Source organism: Periplaneta americana, chromosome 5 (genome assembly GCF_040183065.1).
Source record: "Periplaneta americana isolate PAMFEO1 chromosome 5, P.americana_PAMFEO1_priV1, whole genome shotgun sequence".
NCBI classification, from domain to species: Eukaryota; Metazoa; Arthropoda; class Insecta; order Blattodea; family Blattidae; genus Periplaneta; species Periplaneta americana.
In genome coordinates, this window is record NC_091121.1 from 94,482,090 (window position 1) to 94,503,273 (window position 21,184).

General features: G+C 36.6%; 1 protein-coding gene across 11 annotated transcripts in view; it reads left to right on the plus strand.

Annotated features, from left to right (window-relative positions):
* Nucleotides 1–21,184, plus strand: part of LOC138700010 (sodium-dependent phosphate transporter 1-A-like) — a 135,970-nt gene that overhangs the window by 92,432 nt on the left and 22,354 nt on the right. For 9 of the 11 annotated variants that reach the window (XM_069826289.1, XM_069826282.1, XM_069826285.1 and 6 more), the window contains 2 exons: nt 5,250–5,312; nt 19,086–19,272. The gene's annotated coding sequence lies outside the window, so the exon portion shown is untranslated. Of the gene's footprint in view, nt 1–2,692; nt 2,763–2,848; nt 2,927–5,249; nt 5,313–19,085; nt 19,273–21,184 lie in introns of those variants that run through there. The other 2 variants (XM_069826284.1, XM_069826288.1) reach the window with 2 other exon arrangements.

A 21,184-nucleotide genomic window follows, 5' to 3' on the forward strand; every position in this document is an offset into this window, starting at 1 on the left:
TCCGTATAGGTCAGTTTCTATCTGATGCTTTTCCAATTCACTGCGGGCTAAAGCAGGGAGATGTACTATCACCTTTACTTTTTAACTTCGCTCTAGAATATGCCATTAAGAAAGTTCAGGATAACAGGCAGGGTTTTGAATTGAACGGGTTACATCAGCTTCTTGTCTATGCAGATGACGTGAATATGTTAGGAGAAAATACACAAACGATTAGGGAAAACACGGAAATTTTACTTGAAGCAAGTAAAGCGATCGGTTTGGAAGTAAATCCCGAAAAGACAAAGTATATGATTATGTCTCGTGACCAGAATATTGTACGAAATGGAAATATAAAAATTGGAGATTTATCCTTCGAAGAGGTGGAAAAATTCAAATATCTTGGAGCAACAGTAACAAATATAAATGACACTCGGGAGGAAATTAAACGCAGAATAAATATGGGAAATGCGTGTTATTATTCGGTTGAGAAGCTCTTATCATCCAGTCTGCTGTCCAAAAATCTGAAAGTTAGAATTTATAAAACAGTTATATTACCGGTTCTTCTGTATGGTTGTGAAACTTGGACTCTCACTCTGAGAGAGGAACATAGGTTAAAGGTGTTTGAGAATAAGATGCTTAGGAAAATATTTGGGGCTAAGCGGGATGAAGCTACAGGAGAATGGAGAAAGTTACACAACACAGAACTGCACGCATTGTATTCTTCACCTAACATAATTAGGAACTTAAAATCCAGACGTTTGAGATGGGCAGGGCATGTAGCACGTATGGGCGAATCCAGAAATGCATATAGAGTGTTAGTTGGGAGACCGGAGGGAAAAAGACCTTTAGGGAGGATAATATTAAAATGGATTTGAGGGAGGTGGGGAGTGATGATAGAGACTGGATTAATCTTGCACAGGATAGGGACCGATGGCGGGCTTATGTGAAGGCGGCAATGAACCTTCGGGTTCCTTAAAAGCCATTTGTAAGTAAGTAGAGTTACTCATATATTGAACTTTAAAAAGAAAACAACAAATATCTCAGAACTCAGAGGATAGCCTGTAATAAAGGCGACCCCGGATTATTCTACAGTTCTACAAGAGTTTTAAAGTAAAGTCTTAATTCTGTCTACGAAATTTACATACAAATACTGTATCTTGCTTGTTGCATTTCTGTAACGACTACGGTCCCGTTAAATGCTCGTATCAATTTGCATTTAAGACCTAAAATTTCTGTCTGAAGTTTTCGACTGAAGTTTAATGAATGCAAAAATGTAATTTTTCTGATGAAAACTTAATTGAAGGCATTTCATCTACGGATCGTTTCTTTTATGGCATGTTCTTGTGTAAAAAAATGCATATTTTTAAACTTATAAATTATTTTGAGTTAAATTGTGTTATTTTTAAGTAAGGCCCATTCTCTTTCTATTTCTCTCTGTCTCGGTATGTGTGTGCCGTGTGCATAATTTCCGAATAAATTGACTAGTAGATACTGAATATGAACAAAATTCGTCTATTAATTTAGAACATAAGAACTGCATCTCCCAAAATAATTGTTCGATATCCAGATTGCTAAATAGACCTACGTGTACCTACGTGAAAATCTGGACATGGTTATTTTTGCAGCACTACATTTGGTTCTCTTTATACTTTTGTATAATTTATTGATAAAATAAAATGTTACTAGTTTTTATCTGTTTCTATATCGCTTGTATAGCAAGGCTACAGTTTTGTTATTAATTTCAGGAATTTATAACTTAATAAATGAAATAAATATTTGATTACTCGACTTTGCGTCATTCGCCTGTCCGTCCCCATCTAGAAGAGAAGCGCGGAAGCGTGGTTCTTTTTGCCGCCGTAACGTTGCCATCGGTGCACCATGGAAGAAAACCTATATAATACCGCGTGATGATTAATGGAGCAATGGTGTAATGTTGGTAGTGGAAGAGGAAGCACCCCACGAAAACCTACCACCAAGCACCATTTTTGTCCACCACAAATTCCACTTGCACCGCTGGTATTCGAGCCCAGGTTACCAGCGTGAAAGTCAACGTTCTAGCCAGTCAGCTAACGGTACATCATAAATGTAATATAAAATTAACAATAATTCAATTATTTTCACCGCCTAGAAAATGAAGCAGTACAGACTCCCAAAAAATATAAATTCTAATTCTAATCTACAGGACTGTGAGCAAGAGAGGGGATATCAGTACAGGGTATAGAAAGATCAATTTTATTTCTGGGGATTCAGAATAATGTGTGGTAGACTTATTCTTATAACTGGTGATGACGATGTCGACGACGGGGTAGTGAAACTTTGAATCAAATGGCTACTTTGATAACTACTATTAGCATATATCTCAGCAATTAGATGTCTGAATGTGTGTTGCGATCATATTCGTATATGGTAGTTCTGTTATTCATTATCATTACGTCGTTCCGTTTTGTGAAAGATCCGGTGACCGTAACACTAGCGCTCTGCTATGAATGAATGGAAGGAACTTGATATTAATGTACGTATGACTGTGTGTCATCGTAACACATCTGTGTCGGTGACTGCCTGGAAGTAGTCTTTACGATCCATCCCGGTATATAAGGAGTGAGAGGAAAACCACAGATATCCTATCACATCTAATAGAAGCCGGTTTCTCCACAAATTAGTTAATTTCTTGACGTCATCACCTTTTCAACGCATCCCTTGTATGTATAGGTATAAAAGCTTGGAACTAAGAGTATTTATACTCAGTTCTGTGTGTTACTAGACTTCGCCTCTGCTCTGTACAGGTGTGTTATTAACTCTTTATTTACGGCCTAGTTGTCTTGGATTCGAAACATGTTATAGATGAAGTGTTTGTTGTAACATAAGAGGGGATGAGGAAAAAAGTGTCGTTAATAAATCTGAAATTTACTGAAGAAAGCAAACAGAATTCAGTGTTTCTTAGACTGAGGCAAGGGTATGTTAGGAAATACGTGAAAACCTAAAAGGATACAACATACTGTGTGTTTTTTATATAAATAAGTAGTACTCGTATACCGTAGAGAAACGTGTCCAATTCTTCACATTTACTAAAATCTTGCATTAACTGAACTCGTATGTTTTCCGATTAATTACAAAAACTAAGTAGTATATTTCTATAATATTTTGTAATACTTCAGCTAATTTTAAAAAGACGAGTCAAATTGAATGAAACTAAGTAGGAATTCGGAATGTTGAATGAAGCAGCATATAAAACGAATCTGAGTTCAGGTGAAGTGGGTTGTCATTTTTTTATTATTTTTATAGGCCTATACACTTTTAACACTATATATCATCATCATCATCATCATCATCATCAACAACAAGATAGGCCATTTGGCCTGTTTCATCTCAGAAGTTGTCTTCCCAACGACGCCTAGGTCTGCCAATAACACTATATATTACTGACTAAATTTCCAACTTCTTTACTGCGTTAATATTTAGGATTTAACTTAGCTGACTAATAACATATATCAAAATATAATTAATTATTTATTCCGTCGTATGGCTTAAGCATTGATTACATATAAAAGAAAACACTGATGTGTTACATCTTATTTAGTCTTAATACTAACGTTTACGCCCTTTTGTAGGGCATCTTCAGGTACGAGATATAACAGATATCATCTAAAATCAATTACAAAAACTTTGCTTTACATTTGGAAATGACATAACTAGAGTAAAAATATGACATTAGTGACAATATTAATCATCCAAAACAACATTAAAAAGATCATGTCAAAAACAAATTAAAACGACGTAAGTTTGCATAGCTTTGAAGTAATACTGAATACGTGATGTTGGCATACAAAATAGATCTCAATACATTGGTGTCCTAAATATATTGTACTGTTAGCTGACTAGTTTCGAAGTCTTGTTCTTCATTGCCCAAAGTCTCCGGACAGTGGCTTTGGACAATGAAGAAAAAGACTTCGAAACTAGTTAGCTAAGGTAAATCCTAAATATTAACACAGTAAAGAAGTTGTAAATTTAATCAGTCATTGTTTGTAATGTAGTTTTGTTCCCCAGGTGAATACATAAGTTAAGTTCTAAAAGTGGGTATGCAAAAAAACAAAATAATATAGCATTTTATGTGTTTTATTTGCGTGAAAAATCATTTGCAATAAAGGTTCGAAGTTTAATTTTCATTTATCTCAAAACTCATTTTTATGACTTATCTCCCTTTATCCAAGCACTATGGATTTAGTTTGCTGCAGTCACTCTGCATGTAACGACTAGAACACAATTTTAACGTTGCTTGAAAGCCACGAAAGTATGTTCGAATCCCGTGTAGATCATGGATATTCTTCAATTGCCAATGAAATGCTTTAGTTAGAGACTGTGGACGTGCTAACACCACATTATTGAGACTCCTACCTAGTGATCGAGCGGAAGTCCAGACTAGGCTAACGTTTATTGCTGCAAAATATGGAAGAATCGGTACATAGTGGCGAGAGTGGTTGAGATGAAAGTCTTCTTTGTTTTATTTTAAATATCAATGTGAATTATAGCTTTTATTATTTGATAGTTGTTTTAATCTTTCATTTTCTTTTGTTGCTTACAGATTTTGAAGTTTACGTATAAATATATAAATTTCAAAATTAGCGTTATCAAGATCAGCCGGAATATGACTTCCTTATTCTGCAATAATATTGCTATTTCCCCTTAAAAGCTCTTTGTTATATAAATTAGTTGTATGGTTTAGAAACTTTTCTTCAAAAATTTGTGATTATTCATTTTGCACAGGATTGAAATATCTTTTTTTTTTTTTTTAGCAAGAATGTTTTATCTGAGCGAAGTATCCCTTTAATTCCACCTACAAATGGGGATGCTGGTGTTACATTTAAGGAGAGAAAATGTACATCAGACACGAAAACATTTCACAAAAGTAATGGACTATAAACGAAAAGGAATTAATAATCTTTCAAAACTTAGAAGGAAAGATATTCTTCTGTCCTTAATAGAATAAGAAACATTTTTGGGGAGGGAAATAGACGGTAACTACCGAATTGTCACAATCAATTCTGGTGTAAGGAAGGATTCAGTTATAGCGACCAAAGAATTAACTGAACTCTATGGAAAATTAATTTATTTCATCAGGATATGGGAGTTAGCAATATAAAACAAATTATTACATCTCACATAACTATAACCTTTTAAACTTCTCCATGTACATATATATTGTTACTTTTAATTAAAAGTTGAATAACTTACTCTGAAATTAATATAAATATATACTTTCCGCTTATTTTCAGATTCTCTCTGACATACCCGCTATCGGAGATTGGAGCTTTCCAGAACATCGACAAGCAGTAATGGTAAGTCTTGCAAGAAATTACCTACTTTATCGTGTATTATTTTCCTTTCAGAATCTTTGATATTCCAGAAATTATAATAGATCACTGCTGTAATATAAATGTAGGCCTACACTTCAGCAGACACTTTTCATTCATATGGTGGTAGAATTTTAAATAAAATATGTCGATGAAGTAATCAGTAATCGCGTATAAAGAAACTTTTTAGTGAATTTATATAAGCTTTTAATACTCTCATAACGGTTTTACCTTCAGTTATTTATTTTTGGGGACGCGGGTTCATATATACGACATAACGTATCGAGATTCATATGAAACGGGATGAACACAATGCCGGGTCTCATCTAAGGATTCTAAGACAATATAGGGAATCGTAATGACAACGAACAAATAAATATCCGTGCGGTATTCAATCTCATGGAAGTGGGGTTCCACGCAACGTTGAAACTGCGCGCCTTATTTATTGCATAAACCGCGGCCAGCTAACGTTTTTATTTGAGTAGGAAAGTGATACAGTAGACAACATTGGAGATATCTGGGTATAGCTCCCCCCCTTTTTTTTTTTACCAAATTGTTACCAAAATTAGGATGCGTATAAACGCGAGGAATATTATGCGTAACCAAGCGTAATGTAACATGTTCAGTCTTAGACAAAAAAAAAATGACATGATGCCATACCCTAAGACCCCTTCGGAAGACTTCAGTTGATTCCGTAAGATCTTAGGTTTACACGTGAAGGAATTTCTTATGTACAACTCCGCTCTGTTTTTTTCTTGTTTCCTTTCTTTGTTGACTTTTCTGTTTATAGGTTAAGTGTTATGAATAGGGGGCGGATGTTGATGAAAAGTAATCTTATTTTTCACATTAGGACGATGCCTATTAATATAGAAATCCTTTCTATGTTAATTCAACGTAAAAAAGTAACTTATTATATTGCATTTTTTGTATTTTTTAAGTTTTTGAACTAATAGGTCATTTTTACATTTGTTCGACATTTTTGGTCATTTTTAATATTTTGAAGAACTTTTAAGTCATTCTGAGTGCATTTTACTTCTTTATATATAGGCCTGTTAAATATTTTTCTAAGCAAACAGATCAGTAGTAGGCCCTACTAGTAATTACCTTAATGCTTGACAACACCTTAGTTTAAGCGAGGGCTTTGACCTCTATTGTTCTTTTGTTGGTGCGAGACTGTTTTTAGAATTTGTTTGGAAGGGGAGGGGGGAAACTTTCACAATTTCCTGGACAACAGGACGCTGTGTTCCAAAATATGGTTCGGAAGGAATGTACTACAGTAGACGGAATTTTTAACACAAAGATTACAAGAATGCACCTTGCGCCATTATTTTTTGTTTTGTCATTTACACTCCCCATCTGGACGGTCTGGTAACAAAAGTGAAGAGTGGGAGGAGGAGACGGAGAATGAAGGCACTGACATGGACCATCCCTGATTCAAACACATTGTAAACCTTGATGAGAATCTATAGTCTTCCCTTAAAACTTTCATTTTGTTGCTTGCTCTTTTCCTTTATCTTAGTCAAATTACAGGAAGTTGCCTCCTCTCTCCGACATTTGCAGGATAGTCATTGAAACAAGGTGACTAATTTTTAAGAAGTTGTGGTGCGAGTACAGTGAATAATATTTAAATGTCATTTTTTCATTATTTTAAGGCCATTTTATTGATCATTTTGAGTAGATTTTTAGGTCATCAATATCCGCTCCCTAGTTATGAATAATCTATTACGAAGATTATATTCAAGGAGTAAATTAGGTGCGAAATAATCGTACTTTCCCTAGTCGTGTGAACCAGGTGCTGTCCGAAGTGGACTTAGACAAATTTTAGGCTACAGGAGAGCGGTCATTTTGTGTCGAAGGCTGTACATTCGATACCTGAGCGACGTAAACTCTAGACTTTACCAAATAAGGAAGCGGGGGAAGTCTTTCTTTTCACACAATCAAGATATTGGCATACAACTAGAAAACTTTTTTTTTTTGTAATTCATTCATTAAATTTTACGAACTATAGCTATATACAGTACTAACCAGTTTTATCCATTTGGAGAAATCATCATCATCATCATCATCATCATCATCATCATCATCACTACCACCACCACCGTCCATCGTTGTTGAAGTTTTGAGCTCTCACAGTGGGCAAGTAGGCCTATCATGGCTAGTTGACATACTGAACCTCTTGTTAACATTTATTTTTCGTATAAGTATGTAGCACAAAATATATTTTTAAGACTTATCTCTCAGTCATCGTGTCACATTTAGATATTCTGACATCGGCATCGTTTCAAGATTACTGCTTTCTATGTTAAGCAAACATACAAAACAGTAATCAATGGAACATTTGATAGGAAATTTCTACCCTTTGCTTTCTTCACAGATGATAAGAATAGTTGTAAATTATTAAATATAACGTTGACAAAAGTGCAAAACCATGTCAACAATAAGGTAAACGGAATACTGCGAGAAATCTTGCCCAACACCGTCGTTGCCATTACAAATTTCATTTGAATACGCTGCGGTTTGAATCAGAGTTGGCGTGGAAACTCTCTCTAGCCTTTGTATTTACAGTATTTTATTTGTTTTTATTATACATTTCTTCATATATTTCACTTTTAATTGTATGTAGGAGTTCCGCTTGTTCCGTAATTATATACACAGTATTGCTCGTTCGTTTCCCAAGCACAGAGGCAACTTAGAAAAAACTACCAGGATATCATCTGATGGCCCAAGGCTGTTGTGTAGCGATGAACGGACATGTCACAACAGTGTTAGTCTCTTTACTCCCTACTCGCTGTAATAATAATAATAATAATAATAATAATAATAATAATAATAATAATAATAATAGTGATAACTTAAACGTTCCTCGCTAAGGCATTATGCTGTGGACTAGCTTTACGGAATGAGCATTGGTTTGAGTCTTTAAGAGGAGAAGAAATTTCCTCATGAAACTTCGACCAGTATATGGAACAGATGCCCACCCAGCATAATTAGTGATAAATTTGAGGATCTACATTCCTACAGTGAGTAGCATAATCCGGTTCCGCGAGCCAGCTGTAACGCTCTCCATGGGCTGTCGCGCAACGGATTTTTAATGCTCTTGGAAACAGTGACTCAATCGCCTCGCATAGTGAACGCATAACCCATTCGTTAAGCTGGTTCACCAGCTGCTGTTTGTAGCTTGCTGGTAGCAGTCATACAGCAGTGCAGTGTGAACTCCAACTAGCGGCTGTTTCTTACCAGCCGGCTAGTAAAATTTACCAGCGGCTGATGCAGTAGCGCATGTTAAACTTTACCAGCCACCAGCTCGCTACATGACTCACATCTCGCTGCTAGCAACGCCCCACCAGCCTAGTGTGAACCGTCTTTTGAAGACAGTGGCTAGTTGTAGCTCCATGTGGTTCTTTTTCAGTGCAATCTGATGATTTACGTCGTGTTTTTCTGTGATCTGTGATGTTAGAATTCAAATGGAATGTGAATCAGGTCGTCCAACTTTTTAATATATATACCAAAACTACGAGTGTCTGTGGACCCCTGCGTTGACTGAGTGGTTAGACCTTCAACCTGTCACGCAGGCGATCTGGGTTCGAGTCCCGGTCAGGCCTGGAATATTTCATTGAAAAGCCCATAGAGGCACTTGTGACAGACAAGGTCATAGTTGAGGTTTTTCTTGAGGTTATCCGGTTTCCACATACTCGTATTAGGTACCTACATCATTCCATAGCATTCCCCGATCGCTGGCTGACGACGCACGGAGGAGGCTGGCCTAGGGACGAGGGGAGTTGCCTGCATGAAACCTGAATACGCTGCGGACCTTAGTGTAATCAGCCGGTGTGGATTTGGGAATGTGCCTAGCTTGAGGGTTAGCACAATAGATCTTAAAGGTCGCAGTGCTGGATCGTAGTGTCCCCTTCGTAAATTCCATTCCATTACTGTTCCAAAATTCCAGAAGTTTCTCGCAATATTTAACGATGTTTTGCTATTCAAAGAGACAAATGATCTATCATTCATGTCGACCTCGGTAGGGAAGTTTAGTTGGTATAGCGCTAGTCTTCTGTGCTCGAGGTTGCGGGTTCGATCCCGGCCCAGGTCGATGGCATTTAGGTGTGTTTAAACTGCTCATGTCAGTAGATTTACTGGCATGTAACTCCTGCGAGACAAAATTCCGGCACACCGGTGACGCTGATATATCCTCTACAGCTGCGAACGTCGTTAAATAAATCATAGTTTAAAATTTTAATTTTTCTATATTTCATTGTTTATGTTGTGCTCAAATGAACGTTGTAGACAATAACATAACGGAAAAGGTATGGCACTTGCGTAGGATTTGTTCTTAGAACGCTTGATGTAGTGTTAAATTGAAAGGAAATACGTCCGTTTAGATGACACACTCTTCCCTTGCATATGTTATGTTGTAAAGGAAGGAGCAATACTTCCCTGTGGCACAGCGGTTAAGGCGGAAGAGATATGTTTTGTAAGTACTACGTAGTTTTTATGACTCCAATTGAAATACAAGTCGGTCTTGCTAATCGAGACTTGATTCAAAGTCGTGGTTTTTTAATGTTTCCGAAACTTTTTTTTTATATCCTCTTGTAGAGTCCTGAGAAATATACCGCACGCAGGCGTAGCATGGGTTTTCCGTTTTGTTTGAATGCTATCATCTGTTTGTATCTCTTCTTGCTGTGAGTGTGTGACGAGTCTGAGAACAATCCTGTAACAATAGGGATATAGTCCTACGGATTAGTAGTACTCCTGACTAGAAATGAATACTATGCGCAGAGTTTCTTGTCTCGGAAGTTTTAATGTTCTAACAGTTCAATACACCCGTAACTGACTAGTGTAGTATATGGAATCGAATAAATAATTTGTAAATTCAAAGATTTTCTACTCTGTAGATTTTAGATTGAACTTTCGCAATATAAATTACTTCCACTACAATTCTTCAAATTTCCTTCAATATCCGTTTTTCCATGCAAAAAAAAAACGGTTTTCATAACCGAAAAGTAGAGAGTTTGAGGATTTCATACATATCGCATAATGCGGTTTGGGTAGTTTAGCAAATGAACACGGAGGCTGATATTTTCGTGACCTACAGATTATTATCGCTGTTACTTCAAAAATAAATGAGCTACATAAATGCTGCATAGGTGTTTACTAGTCTACATAATTAGTAAAATAATAACATTTCTGTAACGCAATTCCCGTCGAAGAATATAGACTGTAATCTTTTTGTCATAGAGATTGGGCATGCTTTTTCTTATGTTGTGTTGTATTTTATGTTGTCTCAAGCGGTTGTGATCTTACACAGTTCTGATCAAAATATGTTCTAGGAATCCACAAATTGCAATTTATTATGTTGAACGTAATTTTTCAAATCCTACAAATGACGAGATAACTATGATCATGGTGATAATGATGGCGAAAATTGCATTTGTAAACAAATCCTGCATTTAACTTTGTTTTGTATAGTGGTATAGGCCTATCTAGCGCGTTAATTGTAATTAGTTGCTGTACTTATTAATATTATCATTATTTACTTCGATAAGTGGGTCTTTTCGCCATTATTGTGAGCTATGAATCAACATTTGACGGACACAATACATAGTGGGATTTCCTAATCATGTGGTCATCATGGCGCTAAGACACTATCAAGGTACGCGTTCACTACATCGTATCGCACTCCTCGTACGAATCGCACGCAACGGATATTTTAAGTGCAGTGCGTTCACTGTAACAACTCTACCTCATCGGATTCTCTATCAGCTGTTTAAAACATATGACGTACGACATTGTCATTGCTGAAAACAGGGGAGTTTTGAGGTTAGGTCTATTAACCATGAGTGTTAACGAATAAGAATTTGTAATTGTTTCATGCTTCTTAATTGAAGAGGAAGAAAGGAACGAGATATTGGTTACATAATATATATGTAAGAAACGACTTGATTACTGTAATGCGAATGCCTCAAATAATATAATTCTTTGCAGTTTTCTACAAGCGAAATAAGTTTTCCGTCTGCCATTTTCGCGCGAAACTGAACATGGCACAACATAATAGTAACAGTTGAGCAATTAAAAATGATTTATTAAAGAAGGGCATGATCGCACGCATCGGAAAAGTTGCTCATCCGAGAAACGTGGACGGATTTACCGAGAGACGATGCGTGCGATACAATGTAGTGAACGCGGTTACATAACAATTACAGCAAAGATTGTCTTTTTCGATCCGTGCGATTTGTCCTATGAGTGCGATACGATGTAGTGAACGCTTACTTTTAGACAACAAGCACAAGGAACATAAAACAGTTTCTACAAGAGGAAAGAAAATCTTCACTTCTCTACCGAGGATCGAACCTGCGAGCTGGATTTGTAGTAAAAACTGTAGCATTTGAGCTACAGCTTTTAGTAGCGAGTATGAGATTCCTTGGCCTCTGTACTCTGGCACAAGATACATCTTAGCTTATCTTGAGCTGGCTTCTTTGTTCGCAGCGCAGTAAAGGCCCCGCCTGGTGTGGAGTATATAGTGTATAATTTGGCTAGGTTAAGTACTAGGATGTTCAGGCAGACAATGTCCGGGGTCCTTGGAACCGGTTACCTTGAACCTGTGTGTGATCTGTGCCTTGAACCAAGCCAGACCCACGATTAGCTACTCCACATCGAGTGGGACGCATAAACCTGTGTTGACCACGAGAAGTTTCGCTATCTACATGTTGGCATCTCAGTGTTGCTGCGTTTAATCCACGACCTTGTTGTTGTTTTATGTTTTGCCATTGTTAACGATCGTGGGACTGTGTCTCTGCGCACTGAGGCGTTTTTATATGTGAACACATGGACGGCATCATTCCAGAAGGGCGTATCAACAAATTTTGCGAGATGCAGATATGTATTTGATGAAACTCATTTATGTTTGAGAAGCTTTTGTTTATACGTCCTTCTGGCATTATGCTTCGATATCATTTCGGAACAGTTTGACCACCCCTCGTATTTTCGTACTAGATCTAGTAGTTTTTATACAATTTTAGTGTTCTAATGCGTTCAGTAAACAATTTAGTTACTAGTACATTTTTGACTTGGTTCGCTTAACTAGTATTAATTCTAAATTTAAGTTGCAACATGTTAAAATTTGTAACCCTAATCTCTCTTTCCTCTTTCCCTTCCCCTACCTACCACTATTCTCATCCTATCTCTTTTTCGGCAAATTCAAGAATATCCAACTTAAATGAAACCATATAACTTTACCGGGGATTTATTTTCTTATGCAGTTCTGAATAGTACAAGGCACTTGAAAGCTCTATGCCACTCAAGCACGAGACTACCGGTAGTTACTGACCTTATTAGCTATAATACTGAAAGGCATGATCAGGTAGAAAGGATAAACGGAATTCTACAAGTTTCAAATCTGGGGCCATAGCAGGAAATGTAAAGTGCCTCGCTTTTTCAAGGTTTGCCGTCCCTTGTAATGATCGTGGGACTGTGTCTTTGCGCACTCAGTCGTTTTTGTATGTGAATACATCGACGACATAATGCCATAAATGGACGTCACATTGAGCACCTCCTATGAACAAGTGTTCAGATCTCAGAAAGTATGTGTTGTAGGACCCATGTTTATTAGACATATTTTTTCTTGTTTTGATGCATACTATCACCTCCTAAAATATTGGATACTTTTTAACACACTGTATAATTTCATCCCCATAATTGAAAAGTTTGTTTGCTTTTGTGTAATCTACAATATGGAATATTGATTTGTTCACTGTTTCTAATTTCATGATCATGTATATTGTCCACTAATGAGTAATTGTCGATATTTTGTCGAGTGTAAAGTACTAGATCGTATATATACAATTTTATGATTGTTAAAATCTGTGATTGTCTGAAAAGTGGCCGGCAGTGTTCCAGATAGTTTGATTTACATAAAATTCTAATTTCTTTCTTTTGCAAAATCAAGACACTTCCAATTTTGGTTCCATTTCCCCAGAAAATTAGGCATATCGGATTATCGACTGAAAGAAAGAGAAGTGGGCACATCTTAAATAATTTTGAGAAACGCAAGTCGTTAATTTCTTTAACAAATATAAAACTCTTGATAGCTTTGTGCATATCGTCGTTGTTCCTGCAATAACTCCTATATGACATATTTATCGATTTTCAGATTTTTGCTCTATTAAATAACTTAAATAGTGATACAGCAAATAATAAAATCTCCTATATGTAATTATAGTTCTTTGTTTCGAAAATGTAAGAATTTACAGTCTCCTATGTACGGCTGCCGTAGGATGAATGAATATGTTTTATCTTCCTACTGAAAATTTTTATATTTTGCACATAGGAGTTATTGCAGGAACAACGACGATATGTATTCGATATGCTTATCCTATGTTAAAGTTTCTACTCAGTGTGCAAATGAAAGTTTTGAAATTAGCCACTCTACAGGTAGTATCCCTCTCAATTTTCGCTTCTCCCACATCTTCCAGTATATCCAAACTGTTCTGTGATCACGTGTGTGATCTGGAAATGTGTCCAGACTGTAATCATTTACAGTGGAGTTAGCCTATACTCTGTTTTAGGAATTTAATGGTTCTTCGGATATAACTTAGTTGTTACTCTTAAATTGGCAATTTACAAGTTTCTTCCTTGTTTCCTGACCCGAGTCACGAGGTTCAGAAACCTGGAGTATAGGACTCCATTGCGTCAGGTCTTCGCGAAGTAACAATGACATTAAAGCCGAATAACTTGGACGGCTCTCCTTCTTACAAGGGCTTTTCGTGGTCATGTACAATCGCTGCAGGCTACGTGAGAGGAAAACCCGTCGTAATTCAAGAAAGTGAGGAGCAGTGACCTGGATAACACGTCGTTTCGGTCCAAATTTGCAACTGGACATGCTGTTCGCGGACAGGCGGTGCGTGACTTGCAACTCGCTTCGGTTTTTTCTTTCTTTCTTATTATTTTTTTTTTACTGGAGAATCTGTGATTTCAAAGCTCCACATCATATTGATTAGGAACTACCTACCTATAATTCAACAAAAAATTAGGCAATTAATTAATTTTATAAGAGTTACGTAAATGTCAACGTCTTAAATTACATAATTAGACCTAAACAAGTTTAAAAATTTGTCACATCTCCCAGAATATATCAGAAAGGCGAATGGCCTGAAGATTTTACGGAGATGGTGTTGCTGCCAATACCGAATAAAAATAATGCCAAGAAATGTAACGAGTTCAGGACTACCTGCCTGATACCGCACTCGGCGAAGATTCTCTGGCATAATGAATCGGCGTTTATATTCTAAAGTGAAAGGACAGTTGGAAGAAGAGCAGTTTGACTTCAGAAAGAAAAAAAGTGCGAGAAATACAATTGGTACGAGAGATACGATTGCGAACAATCATCTAAAGATACCTCGAGAAAGTCTCCATGGTTGGCAAGTTGGTATAGCGCTGGCCTTCTATGCCCAAGGTTGCGGGTTCGATCCCGGGCCAGGTCGATGGCATTTAAGTGTGCTTAAATGCGACAGGCTCATATCAGTAGATTTACTGGCATGTAAAAGAACTCCTGCGGGACAAAATTCCGGCACATCCGGCGACGCTGATATAACCTCTGCAGTTGCGAGCGTCGTTAAGTAAAACATAACATTTACCTCGAGAAGTATGAAGAAGTGTATATTATAGCATTTGTGGACCTAGAATAGGCATTTGACAGAGTGGTTTGGAATAAACTGATAGGAATTCTGAAGAAAATTGGTGTGGATTGGCTGTTCTGTAACATTATAAGAAACGAGTAAAGTCAGGATAGGAGAAGAAAAGTCAGGGAGAGGAGTACAAGATGCCCTTTATCACCTACCCTGTTCAACATCTACTTGGAGGATTTAGTGAAGAACTGTTTTCAGAACATGGGAGGGGTGATAATAGGAGGAAGAAGAATGAAGTGCATAAGATTTGCTGATGATATGGCGTTGTTAGCAGAAGAGGAGACGATACTGAGGGATATGCTACTGGAGCTAAATGACAGCTATGAGCAGTATGGGATGAAAATAAATGCAAACAAGACGAAGGCCATGATTATCGGAAGAAAAATTGAGAACGTAAACATGCGAATTCGAAACGCGGCAGTAGAACAAGTGGATAGCTTCAAATACTTGGGGTGTACTATAAGCAGTAACATGAGCTGCTGCCAGGAAGGAAGATAGCAATGGCAAAGGAATTTTTTAATAGAAAAGGGAGCATCTTCTCCGGACCTCTGAAAAAAGAACTAAGGAAGAGAGCAGTGAAGTGCTTTGTGTGGAGTGTGGCATTTTATAGAGCAGAAACATGGAATTACGATGAAGTGAAGAAAAGCGACTAGAAGCATTTGAAATGTGGATATGGAGACGAATGGAGCGTGTGAAATAGATAGAATAAGAAATGAAGCTCTGTTGGAAAGAGTAGGTGAAGAAAGAATTATGCTGAAACTGATCAGGAAGAGAAAGAGGAATTGGTTGGGTCACTGGCTGAGAAGAAACTGCTTACTGAAAGATGCCCTGGAAGGAATGGTGAACTGGAAGAGAGTTCAGGACAGAAGATATCAGATGATAGACGACATTAAGATATATGCATCATATGCAGAGACAAAGAGGAAGATAAAAAAATACGAAATATTTGAGAATGCTGGATTTTCAGTGAAAGATCTGCCGCGCCCAGAAAAGCAACCGTACTTGAACCGGTAGGCCAATAGCTTCTTTAAAATGTGTGTTCATTACTTTAGATCGAATTGACTGATCAAGAAACTCGAAGCGCTGAGACGACATGCGAAGTTCTTGAAATGCCCTGAACGCTTTTCAAGCACCATATTTTTAAACAAATCGCAGCCATCATAACGCTTTTCGGTTTTTGTAAAGCTTTGTCAGCCACCAATGTGTTTCTTTCTTCTTTTTCTTTAGTAAACCTCGTAAAACTACAAATGCAGCGCTCGCGATGACTAATTCCTCAAACATCTTTGCAACGAATGATCGGAGCGTGGTGAGAAGAAACGCATGCGTCGCAGCTTAAGAATCGCCACGAATGTTCTAACAATGATTGTGCATGAAGTGAATGCACACAATATTTGTGAATTTTTAAATACTTATATAGTCACAATCATGCCATGGTATGAAAGAAAAATTTATTTCCGCCCATAAGCAGTGCTGACTAGATCAGACGCTATGGACAGTACTCTATAACAGAGTCGCCAGTATGAAAGGAGGGAATTTCAAGCCTGTGGCGTGAGACGAACTCCATAGCTCAGTTGGTAGAGCGCCTGACCGGAGAACAGGGAGTCGCAGGCTCGAATCCCGCTCGAGGTTGTGAAATTTTTCTTTCATACCATGGCATGATTGTGACTATATAAGTATTTAAAAATTCATTAATATATCACATCAACGGACGTATATACGTCATCCAACATCGTAAGATGAAGTTTACATTTACAATATTTGTGTTCTCGCCTTCTAGAAAGTATGTATTTCTTAGTGACACTTCTATTATATTTGCGGTTTAAATAATTGTATGCATTTATTAAATTTTACGGAGAGTTTTTTTTATTTTTGTCTATGACTGGTCAGTGCAAATCAGAGTGATGTGTGTAAATCATCGTTTTCATTTTAGTAGCATTGACTTATTTCGGACAGTATAATGGACAATTCACTGTCTTAAACAATGTCTTGGCTTGCTTTTCGAAGGTCGGACCCAGGACGAATCCTTGTACATTGGCCGATTGTATATGCGACATGGTTTTCCAGGAAATCAACTATGATAATTAATTCCTGCTACTTCCCAAAGAAACTGACGTTATTTCTTTCTCAGCTGCTCTCTACGCTCGAAAATTTTTCGAGGTAGAAGAAGAGAGATGCTTCCACAGTTTTTTCTGATTTTTGTTTCAGAGTTGAATTGGTGAACCTATGTTTCATCCACTATAACATCCCGTAAGTGTCATTTCCGATATCTGAAAGTACAAAATTAATTAATTCTCTATCTCCCAGATTTCATACTGTATAAGTGTGCATTACTCCTCTTATCGGGTACTTCCCTTACATGCCTTCTTAATGGATTGTTATGCAAAAGCCTCATCCATGTCGGAAATCCGTAGGCATGAAATTTACTAAAGAATGAAAATGAGCTTTAGTAGCAGTTGGTTACAGTAATATGCGTAATTGCTATTGTGTCGATTTGTTATCGCGAAGCGTAGTATACAATGTTGGCAAATAGTGTGTTTCTCAGAGTTATAATTTCGATATCTTGATTACATTACATTTCCAGGAAACAGTTGCCCAAGTGAAAATAACGTTTATCATATTTCACTCGTTCCTAAGAACTGTCTCGCCATTTGTAACAAGTGGGGATTATTATTATTATTATTATTATTATTATTATTATTATTATTATTATTATTATTATTATTATTATTATTATTTTATTATTATTATTACTATTATTTCTTGTTTTTGACATGTCGAATGACATAATACATACCGGTACAGTATGAATAGGCCGACGATTGTCATTTTCAGCTTAGGAGTTACTGTTTATACAAAGCTAGAGATTGACTATAAAATCTCTCTCCATTATCAGTGATACTGGAACATGTATTTTCAATAAAATAATTTGTAATATACTTTTGCAACATCCGAATACTGTTTTTGTACTTGTACAATGTTAATTAAATACGAACATGTACTACACATAACAATCTCGTCAAATCAAATACTTTCCATTTCAAGTCTATCCCATAAAAAATCAAAATAAATATATTTTCAGAGAAGTAGTTGGAGAGAGGATTATTTCTATGTTCATATTTTTTAGTCGAGTTTAGCATCAGAATCTGTTTGTTTAAGAAGACTGTTTGATGACAAAACTGCACACGAACTGTTAACAAAATGTTTGTTGATGTATTTTTAATGAAGTACATACATACATACATACATACATACATACATACATACATACATACATACATACATGTTCTGCCCATAGGCAGGTCTTTCACTGCAAACCCAGTATTCTCCAGTCTTTCCTATTTTCTGCCTTCCTCTTAGTCTCCGCGGTTGAACGAGCGTTGAGCGGATTCCGCCGATTTTGGAATAGACACCGACGCACTTAGGTTAGGTTAGGTTAGTTTAGGCTTTTATTATCCCGTCAAGATGAAGGTGAAAGCGATTGAGTGTGATTTTTTGTTTTCTATGTTGGCAGTTCAAGTACGTCGGTGTCTATTCCAAAATCGGCGGGTCTCCGCATATGATTCACATATCTTAATGTCGTTTATCGTCTGATACCTTCTTCTGCCCCGAACTCTTCTCCCGTTCACCATTCCTTCCAGTGCATCCTTCAGCAGGCAGTTTCTTCTCAGCCAGTTACCCAACCAATTCCTTTTTCTCTTTCTGATCAGTTTCAGCATCATTCTTTCCAATATAACTTCAATTCTTATTCTGTCTGTTCACTTCACACGCTCCATTCTTCTCCATATTCACATTTCGAATGCTTCTATTCGTATCTCTTCACTTCATCGTAATGTTCATGTTTCTGCCCCATACAATGCCACACTCCACACAAAGCACTTCACTAGTCTCTTCCTTAGTTCTTTTTCCCACAGATCCTCAGACGATGCTCCTTTTTTTTAATGAAGTGTAGCAAATAAATTATGACCCTTCCTATCAATTATTTATTTATTTATTTATTTATTTATTTATTTATTTACTTACTTATGTACTGTACTTATTTATGTATGTACTAATTTTTATTATGTTTTCTCTGTTACAGATGAATAACGTGAATACCTACACGTCACATTGTAATAGTAAAATGGATTGTCAAGTCAGTCTTTAGCATCAGAGTCCAACCACAACAAAACTGGTGGTGCCTTCACAATACCAATTATAAGACACCATCACATCTTTGGCAAACCGCTTTCATTTTACTCCAGTGAATCGTTTTGTATTTATTATTGGTAAGTTCACACCACATGCAAGTTACGATAGTTTAGTTGGCACAGTACTCGTATATTTGACAGCTATTCCGTACTCAGGTTGATGCCACCGGTGTAGCTCAGACGGTAGCAACTAGTAGGCTCTGGTCTACTAATTAGGAGCTGAACTCGGGAGTCGGTTCAATTCCACTTGGATTGATTACCTGGTTGGCTTTTTCCGAGATTTTCTCCAACTGTAAGGCGAATCTGAGGTAATCCCATAGCCAATTCTCGGTATCATCTCGTCAATATATATTTTATTTTTAATTAAAACTTCTTTATGAATAAAATTGAGGGGTCCACTGCAAGAGGGAGCTATGCCACAAAATTCTGAAATATGAAATTTCATATGTTTTAGGCAGTTCCTATTATCTGCTGTCCTTTCCCTAAACTCTATATATATATATATATATATATATATATATATATATATATATATATATATATATATATATATATATATATATATATATATATCTAGCATTGCACCAACCAATGCTAGAGCACTAATTCTAGGATACGGCTCTTTTCATAAAAGTCTTATTTTTATCCCTTTATGATTATGACATAGCTCCCTCTTGCAGTGGACCCCTCAATTGTGTTCCCATTTGTTCTCACCTGCTTCATATTAATAGCAAGTGCAACTAAATTACGTATCGTGTAAGTAGAATTAGAAGTTAAAAGTAAGCATATGTGTGGAAACCGGAAATGTATTGGAAACGTACTGTAAAGTGGAGTAAACTTGGCCATAAAAAATTAAATCATATCAGCCCTATTTGTGACTTAAATTAATAAAAAATACTTAAAGGGTAGGTACTGAACTAAAAATCACATTCTGGGATAATATATGAAGGGTTCAGAGCCATAGTGGGCCAAGTGCCATTTATTAATAACAGAGAAAGCTAGGGTTAAAGTTAAGTGAATACCATAGTTTAATGAAGATCGACATATCATATAGTTTTAATGTGCATACTTTATATTACTTGCTATATGTTTCATTTAATTATGGTAATCACTTAATTTTAACCCTTGTTTTCTCCATTTTTAACAAATGGCACTTGGCCCACTATGGCTCTGAATCCTTCATATTCTTTTAATTATACACACAACGATGGAAACTAGACCTTTCTACAACTAATGGTCTTCAAGTAATACCTCTAAACGTGGATACTGGCAATGCATGTAATGTCACACTGTCATGCCACACTGCAGCTAGTAGGCCTATATTCTTGCTTCAGTTAATCACTGTACATTCATTATAATTAATGTCCAAATCGTGAAAAATACCATTTTTCTTTTCATAACAAAGCGTTAAGCAACTGTGAGCTTACACAACGCAAGCCACGGGTGCGACTGTGTGATGTCACCAGCAGTGGTGGGCAAAATTTCTTTGCTTGTAGATTGAGAACCTTTTGATATTTTGAATTGCAGTTTAAGTGATGTCATCAGCTCCCTGTTATCTACAACATATGAAAAATTATATTATTTCATTTATTATTTATTTATTTTTTTTTTTTTCAGTGTCCCTTTAAGAAATGGAGAAAAATAATGAACTCTTAAAAGTATGTTCGCTTTATTTGATGTCATGGTTTAAGTTAAGTTAATTTTTTTAACCAAGTTTACGGTATGGAAATGTTCATTTCAGAGGAAATATGGAGGAAGTATGTCACGCGATATACCCTACAAGGATTTTCCCATAAAGAATCTTGCCTCCTGCCAAGCAAAAACTGACATGGCGCTCCTAGTTGTTAACCCAAAGCATTAGCTTTAGGCCTATCTGTTTCTATACACTTTTTCTTACTATACAGTACATACTGATATTTCAAAATACAGTAATTCTCGATTATCCGACCTAAATGGACCTGGAAGGGATCAGATAAGGGAAAATGTCGGA